We start from the raw sequence: 20,577 nt of genomic DNA on the forward strand, positions 1-20,577 counted from the left end.
GACCAGGGGCCACTCTTCATTGCAGTGCGCAGGCTTCTCACTCCGGTGGCTCAGTGGTTGTGGCAAACGGGCTTGGTTGCCCACCCCACAGTCTCTCAGGGGAACACCAGGGAAAGAGTCCCCATGGTCCAGCATGGGACCCTGCCCACTAACGCACCCTGCACTCATTCTTCTCCGTCCCTCGCCTCACTTTCTGTCCTCTTAGCGCTTCCTGGAATCAGTTCTCAGGGCTGGGATGGGGCACTCGATGAGTCTAGAGTGTAAAACGTAAGGATGCACTTAAACTGATAAAGAGTTTGATCCCTGGGTCAGGAGACTCCCCTGGAGGAGGAAATGGCAACCGACTCCAGTATTCGCGTCTGGAGAATCCCATGGACAGAGGAGCCTGGCGAAATACAGTCCATAGGGTGGCAAAGAGTCGGACACGACTGAGCGAGCGCCCCTTAACTGACGAATAGCAGAGCCTGAATTTTGTTTTCTTTTGCTTTTCTTTTGACTGCCCTGGGCCCTCGTGTCTAAGCACAGGCTTCCCCTAGTTGCGGCGTGCCGGCTTCTCTTGTGGAGCAGGGGCCCTAGGGCTTCCGGGCTTCGGTAGTTGTGGCTCTCAGACTTAGTTGCCCCAAGGTGTGTGGACATGAACTTGAGCAAACTCCGGGAGTTGGTGAGGGACAGGGAAACCCGGCGTGCTGCAGTCCATGGGGTCGCGAAGAGTGTGACACGACTTGGTGACTGAACAACAATGTGGAACCTTAGTTCCCCGACCAGGGATTGAAACCGTGTCCCCTGCGTTGGCAGATGGATTCTTAACCACTGGACCACCAGGGAAGTCCTTTCAAAGTCCCTTGACTGGTAAGTACCAAAGACTGAATTTGAACTCAAGGTCGTCTGGGGGCACAGTCCGGGGGCCTGGAGCTTTCCTTTGTCGGCGTCCTAGGCAAGGCTGGGGTGAGTTAGAAGTGTGAAAACTGAAGGCGTCAAGGTGATGACTCATCCCTCAGGCCAAGGAGCCGGGAATCCTGACCAGGGCTGAGTCACCGTTTCCGCTTTGCTCTGTGCTGACTTGCTCACACCTCCAGTTCTTGGCCTCCCTGAGCTCTTTGAGGGGAGGAGGCCAGGGGCTCCACACAGTTTGGACCTCCATTCTCATCCTGCCTCTGCCTTCCTGGCCGGGACTGTCTGACCCAGGTGAAGTCACAGGCGTGGGCCCAGACCAGCAGTCCCCATACAGCTGTGCGTGCGTGCTAAGTTGCTTCAGCCTTGTCCGACTCTTTGTGATCCTATGGACTGTATTCTGCCAGGCTCCCCTGTCCATGGGATTCTTCAGGCAAGAATACTGGAGTGGGTTGCCATTTCCTCCTCCAGGGGATCTTCTGGACTCAAGGATCGAACCCGTGTCTTTTGTGTCTCCTGTATTGGTGGGCAGGTCCTTTACCACTAGCGCCACCTGGGAAGCCCACCACACACCTTTGGCAAGCTCTAAATTCTGGCAGCGGTGAGACCTTGAAGACATTCCTGCTCTGAGGTTTTCTTGAATGGGACAGCAGCTGCAACCCCATCCATACCTGACTTACCTAAAACACTCCTTTAGTCTAATGTTTAAAAGAGAAAAAAAAGCCTCGACCTCAGAGAGAGATGGGCTTGAAGGCCCTGATCTGCCTTTTATTAACTGTGTGACCTGGGGTTCCTTACTTGACCACTCAGTTCTATTTTCTTATCTGGAAAGTGAGATAATAACATTATCTGTTTCCAAGTGTGGGCAAGAGGATGAAACAGGACTTTGGGAAAAAAATTATTTATTTATTTATGGCTGCGCTGGGTTTTCCTTCTGCGAGAGGGCTTTTTCTAGTTGTGGCGAGCGGGGGCTACTCTCTAGTTGCGGTGCATGGGCTTCTCATTGCGGTGACTTCTCTTGTTGCAGAGCACGGGCTCTAGGGCGCTCAGGCTCCAGTAGTTGCAGTTGAAGGGCTCCAGGGAAAGGACTCAGTGGTTGTGGCATATGGGCTTAGTTGTTCCGAGGCATGTGGAGTCTTCCTGGACCAGGGTTCGAATCCACGTCCCCTGCCTTGGCAGGTGGACTCTTATCCACTGAGCCACGAGGAAAGTCCTTTCTTTCCTTTTTTTTGATCAAAATATAGTTGACTTACAATGTTGTGCTAATTTCTGCTGTACAGCGAAGTGACTCAGTTATAAACATATATACATTCTTTTTTGATATATATGTGGGCTTCCCAGGTGGCGCTACTGGTAAAGGACCCGCCTCCCAGTGCAGGAGGTAGAAGAGATATAGGTTGGATCCCTGGGTTGGGAAAATCCCCTGGAGGAGGGAATGGCAACCCACTCCAGTTTCTTGCCTGGAGAATCCCATGAATAGAGAAGCCTGATGGGCTACAGTCCACAGGGTCGCAAACAGTCAGACACGACTGAAGTGACTTGGCACACTTTCAACATATATATATATATACTTTTCCATATGGTTTATCCCAGAGGCTTGGATATAGTTCCCTGTGCTATATAGTAGGACCTTGTTTTCAGCATCTTCTCAAAGGTGTATAATGGCCATTTCTGTATTACCTCCTGTGAATGCCTTGAGAATGTTGATAGCGCTGTGGATATTTCACGCTGCTTTCTCAGCACACTCTAACTCTGCCCTACGGTGGCCGTTTATGTCCTGGCCATCCAAATCCTCTCTTTTCCCTGTGGTAACGGTCTCTGTGGTCCCCAAACTCCTGCACGGGCAAATTCACAGCCTTTGACTCAAGGGGAACTGACAGGTCCATCCTCGGGTCATGGTGATTGGTTCATGGCAGAGCGCATGACCCCAGAAGGGCCAGCCAGAGAAAACAAGGCTCCAACCTTCCTTGACTTCTTTTCCAGCTTTTGGGCAGAGAAACTCTGTCTCCCTCTGCATTTGGTTCAGCAATACTGGGCATGTGAAGTTGCCATGGAATCCCAAGACAAGCCGTAAACTGAAGTGGCCACAGATAAGGCAAAACAAAGGATGGCAGAGGTTCTGAGTCTGGATGATATTATTACCTGAGTCTCTGGATCCAGCCTCATCCAAAGTCAAACCATGCCTGAAATTCCCCATGATGGAAGGGAATGAATTTCTTCTTCTTTTTCTTAGTAGCAGTTAAAGTCACTTAGTCGTGTCTGACTCTTTGCCACCCACGGACTGTAGCCCACAAGGCTCCTCTGTCCATGGGATTCTCCCAGCAATAATACTGGAGTGAGTTGCCATTCCTTTCTCCAGGGAGGGATCTTCCAAACCCAGGGATCAAACCCATGTCTCCTGCATTGCAAGCAGCTTCTTTACCATAGGAGCCACCAGGAAAGCCCACTATTATTATATAATATTATTATTTTAATGATTATTTATTTTTTAACAACTTAGGTTGAGATTGTTGGGTTTTTGCTTTTGAGTTTCTTCATTTGTCCCCTTGTGAAAGTGAAAGCGAAGTCACTCAGTTGTGTCCAATTCTTTGCGACCCTGTGGATTGTAGCCCGACAGTCTCCTCTGTCCATGGGATTCTCCAGGCAAGGATACTGGAGTGGGTTGCCATGACCTCCTCCAGGGGATCTTCCTGACCCAGGGGTTGAACCCAGGTCTCCCACACTGCAGGCATACTACGCTTTAACCTCTGAGCCACCAGGAAAGCCTTGTAGTGAGTTTTAATTGATCCCCATGCCCAGAAGGAAGAAAACACAGAAATATATTCAGCCAAATTTGGCTCTCCAGCCTGAAGGCTCATAGATATGCTGCTAGACCTGCCTAGAAGGAGTTAAGTACATCTTTTTTTTTCTAATGCTAAATGATGTGGAAAGCATAAGCCTCCCTGTTTTGGAGGGAAGCAGGTAGGCACAGAAAAGACAATGCGTGGCCCTCAGATTCTTGGAGACTTTATTAAAAAAATAAAAAAGAAAGAAAGAAAAAGCGAAGGAGGAAGAGCTTTTGTGATCTGAGCAAAAGCCTGGGTGGCAGGAGTGAACAGACGGACTCATTACTTTACGTTTGTCTCTGCGGTTTTCTTGCATGGGCTGGGGGCTAGGGGCTCTCCTTTATGGAAAGAACCACAGCTGTTACCGAGAGAGGCTTTCACGCATTCAGTGAACAATTGTCTTTGAATCCTAGTTTTTATTTTCCAAATAAAATGGACTGCTCTTGAGATTAGCCAGAGGTCCCCAGGCTGGGAGAGAGGAGGCTGCTGGCTGCTGATAACGCGGGCGGGTCGCCAGATAGTGACAGGGGAGGGAGAGGGGAGAAGGCGTGGGACTCCCAAGGTCAGACTGACTCCCTCTCTTACCAGCTGCTCCAGTTGCTATGACAGTGACACAAAGTACCCCCCAAACTCAGTGCCATGAAGCAACCATCTATTGGGTTTGCAGATGCCTGGCAGAACACATCAGCTAGGGGTGTCTTGGGTGGCTCCCTGGTGAAGAATCTGCCTGCCGATGCAGGAGATATGGGAAAGGAGGGTTTGATCCCTGGGTCAGGAAGATCCCCTGGAGGAGGGCATGGCAACCCACTGCAGTATCCTTGCCTGGAGAATCCCATGGACAGAGGAGACTGGTGGGCTACAGTCCATGGGGTCACCAAGAGTCGGACACGACTGAAGTGACTTAGCACGCACATTCTTTTTCCACATTCTTTCTCATACAGGTTATCACAGAATATTGATAGATCTCCTTGTGCTATACAGTAGGTTCTTGTCGGTTATCTATCTTACATGTGGTAGCATGTGTATGTTCATCCCATGCTCCTGATTTATCCCTCTCCATGTTTCCCTTTGATAACCATAATTTCATTTTCCATAACTGTAAGTCTGAAAAATATGGAATACTTCATGAATTTTCATGATAACTTGTGCTGGAGCCATGTTACTCTTCTCTGCATAGTTCTAATCTTAGTATATGTGCTGAAGCAAGCACCTAACCGTGTTTTTTGGTTAAACATTATTTTCAGATGTATTTGACAGAAATAAAGTATGGGTTATTGTTAAAACAAACAAAAATATGAAAGAGTATAAGTCAAAAAAGAACAATCCCCTTGTAGTGACCAGTCCCACTGTAAGGTGATAAAGACAATTAACAGTTTGGTATATATCCTTCTACATACTGAGAAGTCCCTTGACAGCTGCAAGGAGATCAAACCAGTCAATCCTAAAGTAAATAAGTCCTGAATATTCATTGGAAGGACTGATGCTGAAACTGAAGCTTCAATACTTTGGCGACCTGATACAAAGAACTGACTCATTGGAAAGGACCCTAATGCCAGGAAAGATTAAAGGCAGGAGGAGAAGGGGATGGCAGAGGATGAGATGGTTGGATGGCATCACTGATTCGATGGACATGAATTTGAGCAAACTTGGGGAGATAGTGAAGGACGGGGAAACCTGACATGCTGCAGTCCACCGGGTCACAACTGAGCGACCGAATGCCACCACTACAATATATGCTCTACAAAAATGAATGCATGCATGTACAGGGTGTGTTTTTCAGCAGTGAGTTCATGTGATAGGACCCCTTTTACTACCTGCCGTATTCAGCTAATGTATCTGGGCGATCAGATGAGGGCTGACGTCAGAGCAACTCCAGAGGGCATCTCTACAGAGGGCAGCGTGAATGGGCTGGAAAGGAAGCATCACGAGGAATACCCAGTCTGTGCAACTTCAGCACTGTGGACAGGGGCACAGCGCGCCCCTCCAACCCTGGTAGTAAGTGTTTAGGTTTATGGTCAACGCAAAAATGACTAAGACATAGACATTGTCCTCAGGGAATTCACAGTCTTGTAGGAGGGTCAGCTTTGTGGTGGAATGTGAAAAGTGTTAGTTGCTCAGTCGTGTCTGACTTTTTGCAACTGCATGGACTGTAGGCCTCCAGGCTCCTCTGTCTATGGAATTCTCCAGACAAAAATACTGGAGTGGGTTGCTATTCCCTTATCCAGGGGATCTTCCCGACCCACGGATGGAACCCAGGTCTCCTGCACTGCAGGCAGATTCTTTACCATCAGTCAGTCAGTTCAGTCGCTCAGTCATGTCCAACTCTTTGTGACCCCATGAACTGCAGCACACCAGGCCTCCCTGGTCCATCATCAACTCCCAGAGTCCACCCAAACCCATGTCCATTGAGTCGGTGATGCCATCCAACCATCTCATCCTCTGTCATCCCCTTCTCCTCCTGCCCTCATTACTATCAGAGCCACCATAATAGCATAATAATGACATTACAAGAAAATACAGATGTAATGCCCCAAACTCTGCCCACAAGACTTGAGTAGGATCTTACTGTAAGTTGAAGGGAGTTTTGTCCTGACACATGGTTTGTGAAAGAATGAATTGCTGTTGGGTTTGACTGATTGTAGATGAGTTGTGGTATGGTTTATCTAAAGGCTATTGAATGCATCTTTATTTTTTTAGTATATAGTCAAAGCTATGGTTTTTCAGTAGTCATGTACAAATATGAAAGTTGGGCCATAAAGAAGGCTGAGTGCCGAGAATTGATGCTTTCAAATTTTGGTGTTGGAGAAGACTCTTGAGAGTCCCTTGGACTGCAAGGAGATCCAACCAGTCAATCCTAAAGGAGATCAGTCCTGAATATTCATTGGAAGGACTGATGCTGAAACTGAAGCTCCACTACTTTGGCCACCTGATGCAAAGAACTGATTCAAGGGAAATCACCCTGATGCTGGGAAAGATTGAGGGCAGGAGGAGAAGGGGGCAGCAGAGGAAAGACAGTTACAAATCATCACCGACTCAATGCACAAGCATCTGAGCAAACTCCAGGAGATAATAAAGGACGGGGAGCCTGGTGTGCTGCAGTCCATGGGGTCACAAAGAGTCGGACACTCGGTGACTGAACAGCAGTGATCATGAACAACAACAGTGATTATGAACATCCCACTGAGCACCCTCTGCTAAGCATGTCACTTGCATTATCTCAGTTAATCCTCTTCACCACACTCTGATGGAGAATCTTAAGGATCCTGTTTTACAGATGAAGAAACTGAAGCTCAGAAAGACAAATTGACAGGAGTGAATAGTAATGATCTTACAAATGCACAGGGAAAACCTCTAGATGTGGTATTCGGATGGCAAAGGCCTGTGGCCCGGTAGGACATTCAGCTAACTGGCCTTGGGGGTTAAGGTACATGCTGAGAGAGAGTGTGCCTTGCAGTTGGGCTCTTTATTTATTCATGCTGTAATAAGGAGCTGCCCTGACGGCTCAACTAGTAAAGAATCCGCCTGCAATGTGGGAGACATGGGTTCAGTCCCCGGGTTGGGAAGATCCCCTGGAGAAGGGAACAGCTATCCACTCCCGTATTCTGGCCTGGAGAAGAGTCGGACAAGACTGAAGGACGTTCACAAGCAGCTTCACAAGGAGCTGCTGCTAAAACTCACTCACCTCCGTACAGCCACGGTGGAACAGTAAACTTGTGTCTCCTGGCCGGCGGGACGTGGCTGTAATGTCCCAGACAGCCACAGCCACATCTTGTGCTGTCTTTCTATCTATGGAAGCATCTAGAGCAGGCATTTGTCCAGGGGTCCCCCGGGCTTGCCGGTTTACTGCCCAGACAGGGCCTCGGGCGTCTCTCTCTCGCCCCCTGCTGTCTGCTTTCCATACTGCAGACAGCCTCCTCTAATAAGTGAGCTGTTGCTTTGTTTTCCTGTATTCCTCTTTCCTTATTATTGGCACTTGTAGGATTTATTTATTTATTATTTTATTTATTTATATGACTGCACCGGGTCCTTGTTGTGGCAAGAGGGATGTTTAATTGCAGCATATGGAATCTAGTTCCCAGATCCGGGATCGAACCCTCGTCAGCAGCGTGGACCCTTAGACACTCGACCACCAGGGAGGTCCCCAGGATTTATTAATCCTGAAATTAAAATAATTCAGTAAGAAATGTTTCATAGATGCCTCGACTATTGAGTTTGGCTTATAGAAATAAAGGGGTCTTTTTCAGATAAGAAAAATGATTCCCCAATTATTGCTATAAATATTTGTCTCCTTATCTGTCCTTTGTTTCTCGAATGTGTAATATTCATTTATTGAATTTCTTGGCTCTTTACTTCTATGTAATACTTCATATGCAGTCCTTTAGTCTCTGAGTTTAATTTTTTTCTATAATAAATTATACACCACTCCAAGCAAATGCGTATCTGACCCCTCCTTGGATGCTCCTTCATGGCAACCCATCGGCTCTTGGGGTGCCCGTGAATGCCCCTTGACCTGCACACCACACTCCCATCCCCAACCCCCCGCCTGACTTTGAGACTCCGCTTCATACACAGGCGCTGTTCACCACCCCAGCTCCTTGTTTGGCTTTGATAAATGCACTTTACAGTATGGCCACGCCAAGGAACTGTGGGCACCGCCGCCCTCCTCGGGTCAGCCTGTCTGGGGAGAGGGAGTCGGTCTCCACAGGAAGTAGGTCCGCTCTCTGCGGCTGCCCGCAGGCCTCTCAGCGAAACACACCAAGGATTTTTTGTCATCATCACCACCCCCATCAATGGTGGTAGGACATTACTCTGTGATGCCCTTCCAGAGCTACAAATTATTCCCAAGGAAGCTCTGAAACAAGCCTTACTTCCTCTGCTGAATCAGTTCCTTGGAGGAACTGGCGGGCTGGCAGTGGGGGCGGGGAGGTAGGGACTCCGGAAACACCAGTCTCCCATCAATTCTTCCTTCCTTTTTTTAAAAAATAATTTATTTATTTGGCTGCGATGGGTCTTAGTTGTGGCGTGCAAACTCTTAATTGCAACATGTGGGATCTAGTTCCTTGGCCAGGATCGAACCTGGGCCCTCTGCATTTGAGAGCAAGAAGTCTTAGCCACTGGACCGCCAGGGAAGAAGTCCCCCCACCCATATTTTTTAAAAGTGAAGGAAAAAAAAAGAGGTGAAATTAGCATTTGTATTTTATCTAAGCCAATATATAAAAAACTGTATCATATCAACATATACTCCAGGTTTTCTTAGTTTTTAATTAGATGTTTTAAAGTATCTGGAATGCAAAAGTAGGAAGTCAAGAGATACCTGAAGTAACAGGCAAATTTGGCCTTGGAGTACAGAATGAAGCAGGGCAAAGGCTAACAAGAGTTTTGCCAAGAGAACGCACTGGTCATAGCAAACACCTTCTTCCAACAACACAAGAGAAGACTCTACACATGGACAATACACATGGAAATCAGATTGATTATATTCTTTGCCACCGAAGATGGAGAAGCTCTATACAGTCAGCAAAAACAAGACCAGGAACTGACTGTAGCTCAGATCATGAACTCCTTATTGCCAAATTCAGACTTAAAGAAAGTAGGGAAAACCACTAGGCCATTCAGATGTGACCTAAATCAAATCCCTTATGATTATACAGTGGAAGTGACAAACAGATTCAAGGGATTATATCTGAAAGACCGAGTGCCTGAAGCTCTATGGACAGAGGTTCATGACATTGCACAGGAGGCAGTGATCAAGACAATCCTCAAGAAAAAGAAACACAAAAACACAAGCTGGTTGTTTACGGAGGCCTTACAAATAGCTGAGAAAGATGAGAAGCAAAAGGCAAAGGAGAAAGGGAAAGATGTACCCATCTGAATGCAGAGTTCCAAAGAACAGCAAGGAGAGATGAGAAAGCCTTCCTCAGTGATCAATGCAAAGAAATAGAGGAAAACATGAGGATGGGAGAGACTAGAGATCTCTTCAAGAAAATTGGAGATACCAAGGGAACATTTCATGCAAAGATGGGCCCAATAAAGTACAGAAACGGTATGGACCTAACAGAAGAAGAAGATATGGCAAGAATATACAGAAGAACTATACAAAAAAAGATCTTCATGACCCAGATAACCATAATGGTGTGATCACTCACCTAGAGCCAGACATCCTGGAGTCCAAAATCAAGGGGGCCTTAGGAAGCATCACTACGAACAAAAGCATCACTCTACGAACAAAGCTAGTGGAGGTGATGGAATTCCAGTTGAGCTGTTCCAAGTCCTAAAGGATGATGCTGTTAAAGTGCTGCACTCAATACGCCAGCAAATTTGGAAAACTCATCAGTGGCCACAGGACAGGAAAAGGTCAGTTTTCATTCCAATCCCAAAGAAAGGCAATTCCAAAGAATGTTCAAGCTACCGCACAATTGCACTCATCTCACACTCTAGCAGAGTAATGTTCAAAATTCTCCAAGTGAGGCTTCAACAGTCTGTGAACCAAGAACTTCCAGATGTTCAAGCTGGATTTAGAAAAGGTAGAGGAACCAGAGATCAAATTGCCAATTTGATCATAGAAAAAGCAAGAGAGTTCCAGAAAAATATCTACTTCTGCTTTATTGACTATGTCAAAGCCTTTGACTGTGTGGATCACAACAAAAAGTGTAAAATTCTTAAAGGAAATACCAGACCACCTGACCTTCCTCCTAAGAAATCTGTGTGCAGGTCAAGAAGCAACAGTTAGAATCAGACATGGAACAACAGACTGGTTCCAAATTGGAAAAGGGGTAGCAAGGTTGCATATTGTCACACTGCTTATTTACCTTCTATGCAGAGTACATCTTGTGAAATGCCGGGCTGGATAAAGTACAAACTAGAAACTAGATTGCCAGGAGAAATATCAATAACCTCAGATATGCAGATGACACTCCCTTATGGCAGAAAGCGAAGAGGAACTAAAGAGCTTCTTGATGAAAGTGAAAGAAGAGAGTGAAAAAGCTGGCTTAAAACTCAATATTCAAAAAAGGAAGATCATGGCATCTGTTCCCATCACTTCATGGCAAATAGATGGGGAAACAATGGAAACAGTGACAGACTTTATTTTCTTGGGCTCCAAAATCACTGCAGATGGTGACTGCAGCCATGAAATTAAAAGATGCTTGCTCCTTGGAAGAAAAGTTATGACCAACCTAGACAGCACATTAAAAAACAGAGACATTACTTTGCCGACAAAGGTCTGTCTAGTCAAAGCTATGGTTTCTCCAGTAGTCATGTATGGATGTGAGAGTTGGATTATAAAGAAATCTGAGCGCCGAAGAATTGATGCTTTTGAACTGTGGTGTTGGAGAAGACTCTTGAGAGTCCCTTGGACTGCAAGGAGATGCAACCAGTCAATCCTGAAGGAAATCAGTCCTGAATATTCATTGGAAAGACTGATGCTGAAGCTGAAGCTCCAGTACTTTGTCCACCTGAAGGGAAGAGCTGACTCATTTGAAAAGACCCTGAAACTGGGAAAGATTGAAGGCGGGAGGAGAAGGGGACGACAGAGGATGAGATGCTTGGATGGCATCACAGACTCAATGGACATGAGTTTGAGCAAGCTCCGGGAGTTGGTGATGAACAGGGAAGCCTGGTGTGCTTCAGTCCATGGGGTCGCAGAGTTGGACATGACAGAGCAACTGGACTGAACTGAGTGAGATATTTTATGTTCTTTTTTCATATCAAGTCAGGAAACCCTATGAATATTTTACACCACTAACATATGTCAATTTGGGGGCCCAACACATTTTGTGCTTAATTGTTCAGTCATGTCTGACTCTTTTGTGACCCCATGAACTGTAGGCCCCCAGGCTCCTCTGTCGATGGGGATTCTCCAGGCAAGAATACTGGAGTGGGGTTGCCATCTCCAACCCCTGCATTAAGCACATGTGGCTGGCGGCTTCCATGTGGATAGCACTGCTCCAGAACGTTCATTCTCAGTGGGAAGTTATCCCGCCCCACTCCACCCCGTCTCACTAGGGGAACATTTGGGACATTTTAGGCACTCTTTTTGTTTCCACACCTTTCCCTCTCCTTTGGCTGCACCTTGCAGCTCCTGGGATCTTAAGGCCTTGTCATTGTTCAGCTGTTCAGTCGGGTCCGACCCCTTTTGACCCCATAGATTACAGCACGCCAGGCTCCTCTCTTCACTGTCTCCTGGAGTTTGCTCAGCTGCATGTTCATTGAGTCGGTGATACCCTATGATCATCTTATCCTCTGCTTCCCTCTTCTCCTTTTGCACTCAATCTTTCCCAGCATCAGGGTCTTTTCCGAAAGTTAGTTCTTCGCGTCAGGTGGCCAGAGTAGTGGAGCTTCAGCTTTAGCATCAGTCCTTCCAATGAATGTTCAGGGTTAGTTGATTTCATTTAGGATTGACTGGTTGATCGATCTCCTTACTGTTCAAGAGTCTTCTCCAGCACCACAATTCAAAAGCCTCAATTCTTTGGTGTTCACCCTTCTTTATAGCCAAAACTCTCACATCCATATATGACTACTGGAAAAACCATAGCTTTGACTGTACAGAGCTTTGCTGGCAGGGATCAAACCCATGCCCTCGACGGTGGAAGCATGGAGTGTTAGCCACTGGACCACCAGGGAAGTTCCTGTTTCCGCAATTATTGAGGAGCTGTTGGTGTAAAGTGGGCAGGTGCCAGGCACGACACACTCCTGCAATGCATGGGACAGCGCTGCCAAATGAAGAACGGTCCCGTGTCCCTCCTGTGACTTTTGAATCTTCCACTAAACATTCACAAAGATGGTAAAACAAACAAACAAGCAAACAGAAACATCTATAAGCTCTGAACCTACCTCTCCGTTTTATGTATGATCCCAAAGTGCCTTTTGGACTATTTTGTTGTACACTGAACAGTCCAAGAAGTTAGCTTCCCAGTAAATCCTAGGATGACCATGCTTTGTTTAGTTTGGAATCTTACCAGGAGCCATCTACCAGCTGGGAAATTCACATTTCCAAATGTGGTGTCTGTGTGGCGACACAGCACAGCCTTATCAGTTTGCATTTTCAGCATCTGCCCGCTCCTTTAAGTCTCGCAGAATATTTTGTGCCTACGCATTTACTTATAGAAATGCATATTATTTTATTATAAATGACATTTTTTATATTTTTCCTTTTAAAAATACAGTTGGGTCATGGTATTCATTTTTGTAAATTATGCGTGGAAAGAGGTTACATTGTCCATGAATTTTCTTTCAGGAGGGTAAAGTGAGATTATTAAATATTTGTATTAGGCTAGGCCCTGGCCTAGCCCAACTCTCCTGTTGCTTGGAGGGACTGAACTGTCTTTTCACTACCTGAGGTTTCTAGGGCATCTGCTGATGACACACTTTGATTGTGTGTCCCAAACCCTAAAGGATCTAGGCAAAGCAATCAGAACCGGGTCAAGAAGAGCCTTGAATGCCATCCTAAGGGCTCTGAATTTAATCCTGAAGGCAAAAGAAGCCACTGATCAGTGGCTATTTGTTCTTCGTTTTATTTCAAATCGTCCATGTCCACAGCCGCTCTTCAAAATTTCCCCCTTATTTAATAAAGCCTTCATCTTAAAATAATTTTAGAGTTACAAGAGGTTGCAAGCATAGTACAGACAGTTCTCATCCACCCTTCACCCACCTTTCCCTAATAATAGCATCTTACATAAATAAATAGAGTCGATTTTCAAAACCAGGAAATTAACACTGGCATGTCCGTCTAGTCAAGGCTATGGTTTTTCCCGTGGTCATGTATGGATGTGAGAGTTGGACTGTGAAGAAAGCTGATTGCCGAAGAATTGATGCTTTTGAACTGTGGTGCTGGAGAAGACTCTTGAGAGTCCCTTGGACTGCAAGGAGATCCAACCAGTCCATTCTAAAGGAGATCAGTCCTGGGTGTTCATTGGAAGGACTGATGCTAAAGCTGAAACTCCAATACTCTGGCCACCTCATGCGACGAGTTGACTCACTGGAAAAGACTCTGATGCTGAGAGGGATTGAGGGCGGGAGGAGACGGGGACGACAGAGGATGAGATGGCTGGATGGTATCACCAGCTCGATGGACATGAGTTTGAGTGAACTCCGGGAGTTGGTGATGGACAGGGAGGCCTGGCGTGCTGTGATTCATGGGGTCGCAAAGAGTCGGACACGACTGAGCGACTGAACTGAACTGAACTGAACTGAATGTTATTCACTAAATTCCAAACTTCATTCACGTTCACCGGTTTTTACAGGCGTTTTGTGTGTGTGTGAGATACTATGAAATTTTATTGCATGTGTCTAGATTCTTGTAACCACTTCCACAATTGGGATACAAAACGGTGGCAGCACTACAGCATGTGTTTAAAAACTATGTGCTTTACTGATGTGCAAGTATCTGTGTGTGTTACTTGGTAAGTATTCACAGTGGATCATTGTACAGATTATATAAAGAAGGATGGGGGGAAATGACAGGACACGTCCCTTTTTATTTCCTTTGATCAGGTATATTTTTTATTTTTATTTTTTTAGATATATATTTTTAAAGAGTCAGAAGTATTGTTTCCACATTTTAGGTAGCTAAATTTCCATTCACTGCTCAGTCTTATAACTCTGTTTCATCAAAGTTTGTTATCTTTATCAAAGGACTTCAAACTAGAAACCAAAACACATGGGATGGCATGACATATCTCCTTTGCTGTATCTTTTTTTAAAGGCATCATAAGAATAATTTGTGAAATAATTTTAATAATGAGTCAGTACCTAGATTGTGAATCGCAATCTTGACTGCTGATTAGGAACACATGAATAGAAAGATTCTTTTTAAAACCTTACGTCCAGGCTCTAATTTATACCAATCAAATAAGAACCTATCGGGACTTCCTTGGCAGTCTGGGGGTTAGGACTCCACGCTTCCAATGCATGGGGTGCCGGTTCAATCCCTAGTCAGGAAACTAATATCTCATATGCCACTTGGTGTGTCCTAAATAAATAAATAAAATGAAAAATATTAACAATCTTTATTTACATGGATAGCATATAAATGCTATCAAAATTAAAAAAGAGTCAGAACCCTATTTGCATAGGGTCTGCTGCTGCTGCTAAGTCACTTCAGTCGTGTCCGACTCTGTGTGACCCCATAGACGGAAGCCCACCAGGCTCCCCCGTCCCTGGGATTCTCCAGGCAAGAACACTGGAGTGGGTTGCCATTTCCTTCTCCAATGTGCGAAAGTGAAAAGTGAAAGTGAAGTTGCTCAGTCGCGTCTGACTCTTAGCGACCCCACAGACTGCAGCCTACCAGGCTCCTCCATCCATGGGATTTTCCAGGCAAGAGTACTGGAGTGGCTTGCCATTGCCTTCTCCATGCATAGGGTCTAGGCATCAGGAATATTTTAAACTTTTAATTTTGAGGTTATTTTAGATTTATAGAAAATTTGTTAAAAAAAAAAAAAAAAGCCCAAATAGTTCCTCAAAGACTCTGATGCTGGGAAAGATTGAAGGCAGGAAAAGAAGGGGACGACAGAGGACAAGATGGTTGGATGTCATCACCGACTCAATGGACATGAGTTTGAGTAAGCTGTGGGAGATAGTGGGGGACAGAGGAGCCTGGCATGCTGCAGTCCATGGGGTCACAGAGTTGGACATGACTGAGAGACTGAACAACAACAATATCTCTTATAATCATAGGGCAATGGGGTTATTGGTTATGGAGCAATAAACAACTCATATGTGCCTACCTCCTAGTTTTGTAAAGATTAATTTTTTTTAAGAAATCCCATTCTGGGTTGGGCTTCCCATGAGGCTTAGTGGTAAAGAATTCACCTGCCAATGCAGAAGACTCAGGAGACTCAGGTTCAATCTCTGAGTCAGGAAGATCCCCTGGAGGAAATGGCAATACCCCAGTATTCTTGCCTGGAAAATTCCACGGACAGAGGAGCCTGGTGGGCTGCAGTCCACGGGGTTGCAAAGAGTTGGACATAACTGAGTGACTGAGCAATGCACATATTCTGGTTTGTCTGCCCTCAGCAAAACTTAAATTAAATTAAATGATTTTTGGCTGCTCTGGGTCTTCATTACTTTGCATGGGTTTTCTCCAGTTGCAGTGAGCGGGGGCTACTCTTCGTTGCGGTGCGGTGGCTTCTCTTGTTGCAGAACATGGGCTCCAGGCGCACAAGCTTCAGTAGTTGCAGCTCAAGGGCCCCAGAGCAAGCTCAAGTCGCGGTGCACAGGCTTAGTTGCTTCACTGCATGTGGGATCTTCCTGGACCAGGAATCGAACCCAGGTCCCCTGCACTGGCAGGTGGATTCTTATCTACTGTGCCACCAGGGAAGTCCAAGATTAAATTTAATAATATATGGTAAAGGGCTTAGCATAGTACCTTACATAATTGCTTATTAATGTGTTAAAAATGATATACACACATACACAGAGATTAAAAAATGACAGAGATCCCAGGGACAGCAGCAGAGAGAATGTCCTCATCAGCATGTCTTGAGGAGAGAAAAGTACAGAGGCCATTGCTCAAAGTCTAGAGAAATTGCTTGGGAAACTTATGGAAAGAGGGCTGCAAATTGGTGGCCAGGAACTAGAATTTAGCCCAGAAATTTGTTTTTGTTCGGGTGGTAAAAAAATGCTTTATAAAAAAAAAATCAAGCCAATATATAAAACTCAAAGTATTTTAACATCAAATTCCCCATTCCGTTTTCTCCTGAAAATTCCTAGGTTATGGCGACACTGGGCTTCCCAGGTGGCCCTACAGGTAAAGAATCCACCTGCCAATGCAGGAGACATAAGAGACTCAGCTTTGATTTCTGGGTCAGGAAGATCCCCTGCAGGAGGCCATGCCATCCCACTCCAGTATTCTTGCCTGAAAAATCCCATGGACAGAGAAACCCAGCAGGCCACAGTCCACGGAGTCATAAAGAGTTGGACACGACTGAAGCAACTTAGCACACATGCATGGCAACACTGTACCCACACTTCCCCTGGCAACAATCTGCTGGAATTCAGTAGTAGCTGTCCCTTGAAAAAGGGAAGTGTTGGGATTCCAATTTGCCACAGTCCTTCAGTTCAGTTCAGTCTCTCAGTTGCTCAGTCGTGTCCGACTCTTTGTGACCCCATGAATCACAGAACGCCAGACCTCCCTGACCATCACCAACTCCCGGAGTTCACTCAAACTCATGTCTATCGAGTCGGTAATGCCATCCAGCCATCTCATTCTCTGTCGTCCCCTTCTCCTCCTGCCCACAATCCCTCCCAGCATCAGAGTCTTTTCCAGTGAGTCAACTCATCGCATGAGGTGGCCAAAGTATTGGAGTTTCAGCTTCAGCATCAGTCCTTCCAATAACACCCAGGACTGATCTCCTTTAGAATGGACTGATTGGATCTCCTTGCAGTCCAAGGGACTCTCAAGAGTCTTCTCCAGCACCACAGTTCAAAAGCATCAATTCTTCGGCAATCAGCTTTCTTCACAGTCCAACTCTCACATCCATACATGACCACGGGAAAAACCATAGCCTTGACTAGACGGACCTTTGTTGGCAAAGTAATGTCTCTGCTTTTTAACATACTATCTAGGTTGGTCATAACTTTACTCCTCCCAAACTGCCCTCCAGCTCTAAGGCTGAAACCCAAACACCCTTAACATTTCAGCATTTCAGTTGCTGTTTTCTTTCAGCAGAACCATCTTTCTCAGTACCCATTTCTCTCTCTCAAAAATAGGAAAGTTAGAGAAAAGACTTTCTAACATTTGAAAAGTAAATCTAAGTTCTGTATTATGTGAAGAAAGATTACTCAAGGCTCCCTGGCATTCAGTGGCATGAATTTACCCTTTCGAACTTTGTAGATTCTTGCTAACACCTGTCAGAAGCTGACAAGCCTGGGAAGAAGGGGGCTGGGTGTAATGGGGCGGGGGATGGAGAACACAGGAGCTTCTAGAACTCCATTCACCTTATCGCTACAATCTCAAATGTTACAGTATGAAAGAGAGGACTGGGAGGCTCTGAAAAACAGGAGATAGATGAACTGCTGTTTCTGAAAATCCCCAGACAGCCAGCATTCTTGGCAGGCACCGAATTGTATGAGACCAGAGAAGGAATTTCTCAGCAACGTGCATTAAAATCTATCTGCCTATTTGACTCAGTGCATTTTCCCCTCTGCAACAAGAACCTGTTATGTTAATGCTCCTAAGAATTATTGGATTGAAAGGTATATTTTTCAAGATACGAGGAAAGAACGAATAAGAAGGGTGACGTCAGTCATTTATCTGATTACCTAGTGTGCCTCGTGCTTTTACACACTCTGAGTTTTCTCCTCCTGTCTCCCCCTTCCTCTTCCCTGAATTTACGCTGAAGTCAGCCTAGTACTCGTGACCTCAGGGGAGAGACATAGCAGGGGAAAGAGTGGAAATAATCTTTGAGGCTTTTGTTTTCAAAACTCAAAAGCACGTTATGTGGAATAACAGCCAAGAAATAACTGTGATGTGAAGAAGATGCAGAATGCCTTGATTCGTTTGCTAAAGTTTGTGTTGGGGAAAAAGAAAGGAAGGAAGGAAGCTGTGTAACTCTAGTGCCAAGAGGCTTCTTGGAGAAACGTCCGAGTTTGGATCTGGAGCAGGAAATGTGTGACGTGAGCAGAGACTACTAGGGTCCTCTCAAATCCAGGTGTTAAGTTCAAGAGTCTCCTGCAGGCCAAAGAGGGGATAATTTGACTATCAATAAGGATAACTGAGGGGCTTCCCAGGTGGCTCAGTGGTAAAGAATCCACCTGCCAATGCAGAAGACATGGGTTCAATCCCTGGGCTGGGAAGATCCCCTGGAGAAAGAAATGACAAGCCACTCCGGTATTCTTGCTTGGAGAATCCCATGGACAGAGGAGCCTGGCGGACTACAGTCCATGGGGTCGTAAAAAAGTCAGATACAATTTAGTGACTAAAACAAGGATAACTGAAGAGGGTTGAAATAAATACATTTAAATCCATAGACACATAATCATACTTAAAAAACAACACCTCACCTTACAGGATATGAATGAACCAGCTCATTCTGTTTTGAAATCTGGCCAACAAGGGGAAAGAAACTAGCATATGTTTTGCCTTCCTTCTTCAAATAGAGCCTCAAGATAACCGAACAATTGATTTAGCGAAGATTCCACCTAACACAGGAAGAAGGAACAGATTGAATCAGAACACTGCCACTTAGCAACTTTGAATAAATTAATAAAGGCAACAAGGGTTCGTGACCTCCAAATTGACAAAAAGAGACAACTCGTAACTGTGTACCTCCTAGCAGAAACGCAAACACCAGCCTGAAGAAGTCTTGCCAAACAATGGAATGGGATACTAAAGGGATGAATATTAGGGGACAGTAGATGGCCTCTGCCCCAAGCAAGAGGAAGCATCTCACAGGCAGAGAGAACTGTCTGAGGACACAAAGGCTTTCAGAGTTGGGAATTCCCTGATGGTCCAGTGGTTAGGACTCTGTGCTTTCACTGTTGAGGGCCCAGTTCAGTCCCTGGTTGGGGAACTAAGATCCCACAAACCATGGAGCACAGCCAAAAACAAAACACAAAACAGAGTACCTGACACTTGAGCTGGGCATTAAGGACTGTAGTGGGAGCCCTTCAGAGGGCACAGCCATGGAGACCTGAGAGATGTCAGCCTTGGGGGAAATGAGGTCCAGGATGGCTGGAGAATTAAGAGCAATAGAAGTCTCTGGAAAGGAGGCTGCTGCTCCTGTGTTGTTGTTGATGTTTAGTCGATAACTCATGTCCAACTCTTTGTGACCCCATGGACTGCAGCATGCCAGGCTTCCCTGTCCACTATCTTGCAGAGTTTGCTCAAATTCATGTCCATTGAGCTGGTGATGCTATATAACCATCTCATCCTCTGCCACCACCTTCTTCTCCTGCCCTCAATCTTTCTTAGCAACTCAGGGTCCTTTCCAATGAGTCAGCTCTTAACATCAGGTGGCCAAAGTATTAGAGTTTCAGCTTCAGCATCAGTCCTTCCAGTGAATATTCAGGGTTAGTTTCTTTTAGGATTGACTGGTTTGATCTTGTAGTCCAAGGGACTCTCTAGAGTATTCTCCAACACCACAGTTTGAAAGCATCAACCCTTTGGTGCTCAGCCTTCTTTGTGGTCCAGCTCTCACATCCATACATGACTACTGGAAAAATCAAAGCTTTGACTCTACACACGTTTGTCGGCAAAGCGACGTCTCTGCTTTTTAAAACACTGTTAGGTTTGTCATATCTTTCCTTTCATGCAGCAAGCCTCTGTATTACAGGGAATGAAAGACCAGGGAGGTTAGGAAATTTGGCCAGGGTCAGAGTCTATGAAGTCAGGACTTAAACCCTGGTTTATAGAATGCTTGCAGGCTTGAAGTTTCCATTTGCTCAGCAGGATTTTTTGTTTGTGTTGGTTTTCTTCTTTGCATTAAATCACACACCCAGATGTGCTAGGCATGGATCCCAGGCATCAGTATTTTTTAAGCCCCCACCCCCATAATTCCAACCTGCAGTCTGGATTGAGAACACTGGGTGGGTTGAACCTCCTAAATCCCCAGGCACATTCCAGTGACTCTAAATCCCTCATTCGACCTGTCCAGGTGGACGCACTTTCACCATACTTGCTTAATTTTGAGCATCAGAAGTTTCTCGAAGGTGGGGAGTGGTGGTGATGCAGAAGCTAAAGCAGGTGAACTCAGCTCTTTCCTCAGCGAAGGAGGCCTGGGGACTTCTTCCCACATTTCGGCATGCCATGTGCAAGAGAAGAAGCTGAGGACATTCTCCCTCCTGTTTGGTTTGGGGGAATTTTTGTTGGTGCTGTTGTTCTTTGATTTTTTTTTTTTCCACCTAGACTACCACGAGGTGAGAA

The 20,577-nt window shown here is 45.6% G+C and overlaps 1 non-coding gene across 1 annotated transcript; it reads right to left on the reverse strand.

Moving 5' to 3' along the window:
- Positions 1-4,823: 4,823 nt before the first annotated feature.
- Positions 4,824-4,926, reverse strand: LOC129545850 (U6 spliceosomal RNA). The gene has a single exon (XR_008683779.1). It is a non-coding gene; the product is annotated as a U6 spliceosomal RNA (small nuclear RNA).
- Positions 4,927-20,577: the final 15,651 nt, after the last annotated feature.

Source organism: Moschus berezovskii, chromosome 27 (assembly GCF_049115385.1).
Source record: "Moschus berezovskii isolate FMDL1 chromosome 27, NW_MosBer_1.0, whole genome shotgun sequence".
Classification (NCBI taxonomy): Eukaryota; Metazoa; Chordata; class Mammalia; order Artiodactyla; family Moschidae; genus Moschus; species Moschus berezovskii.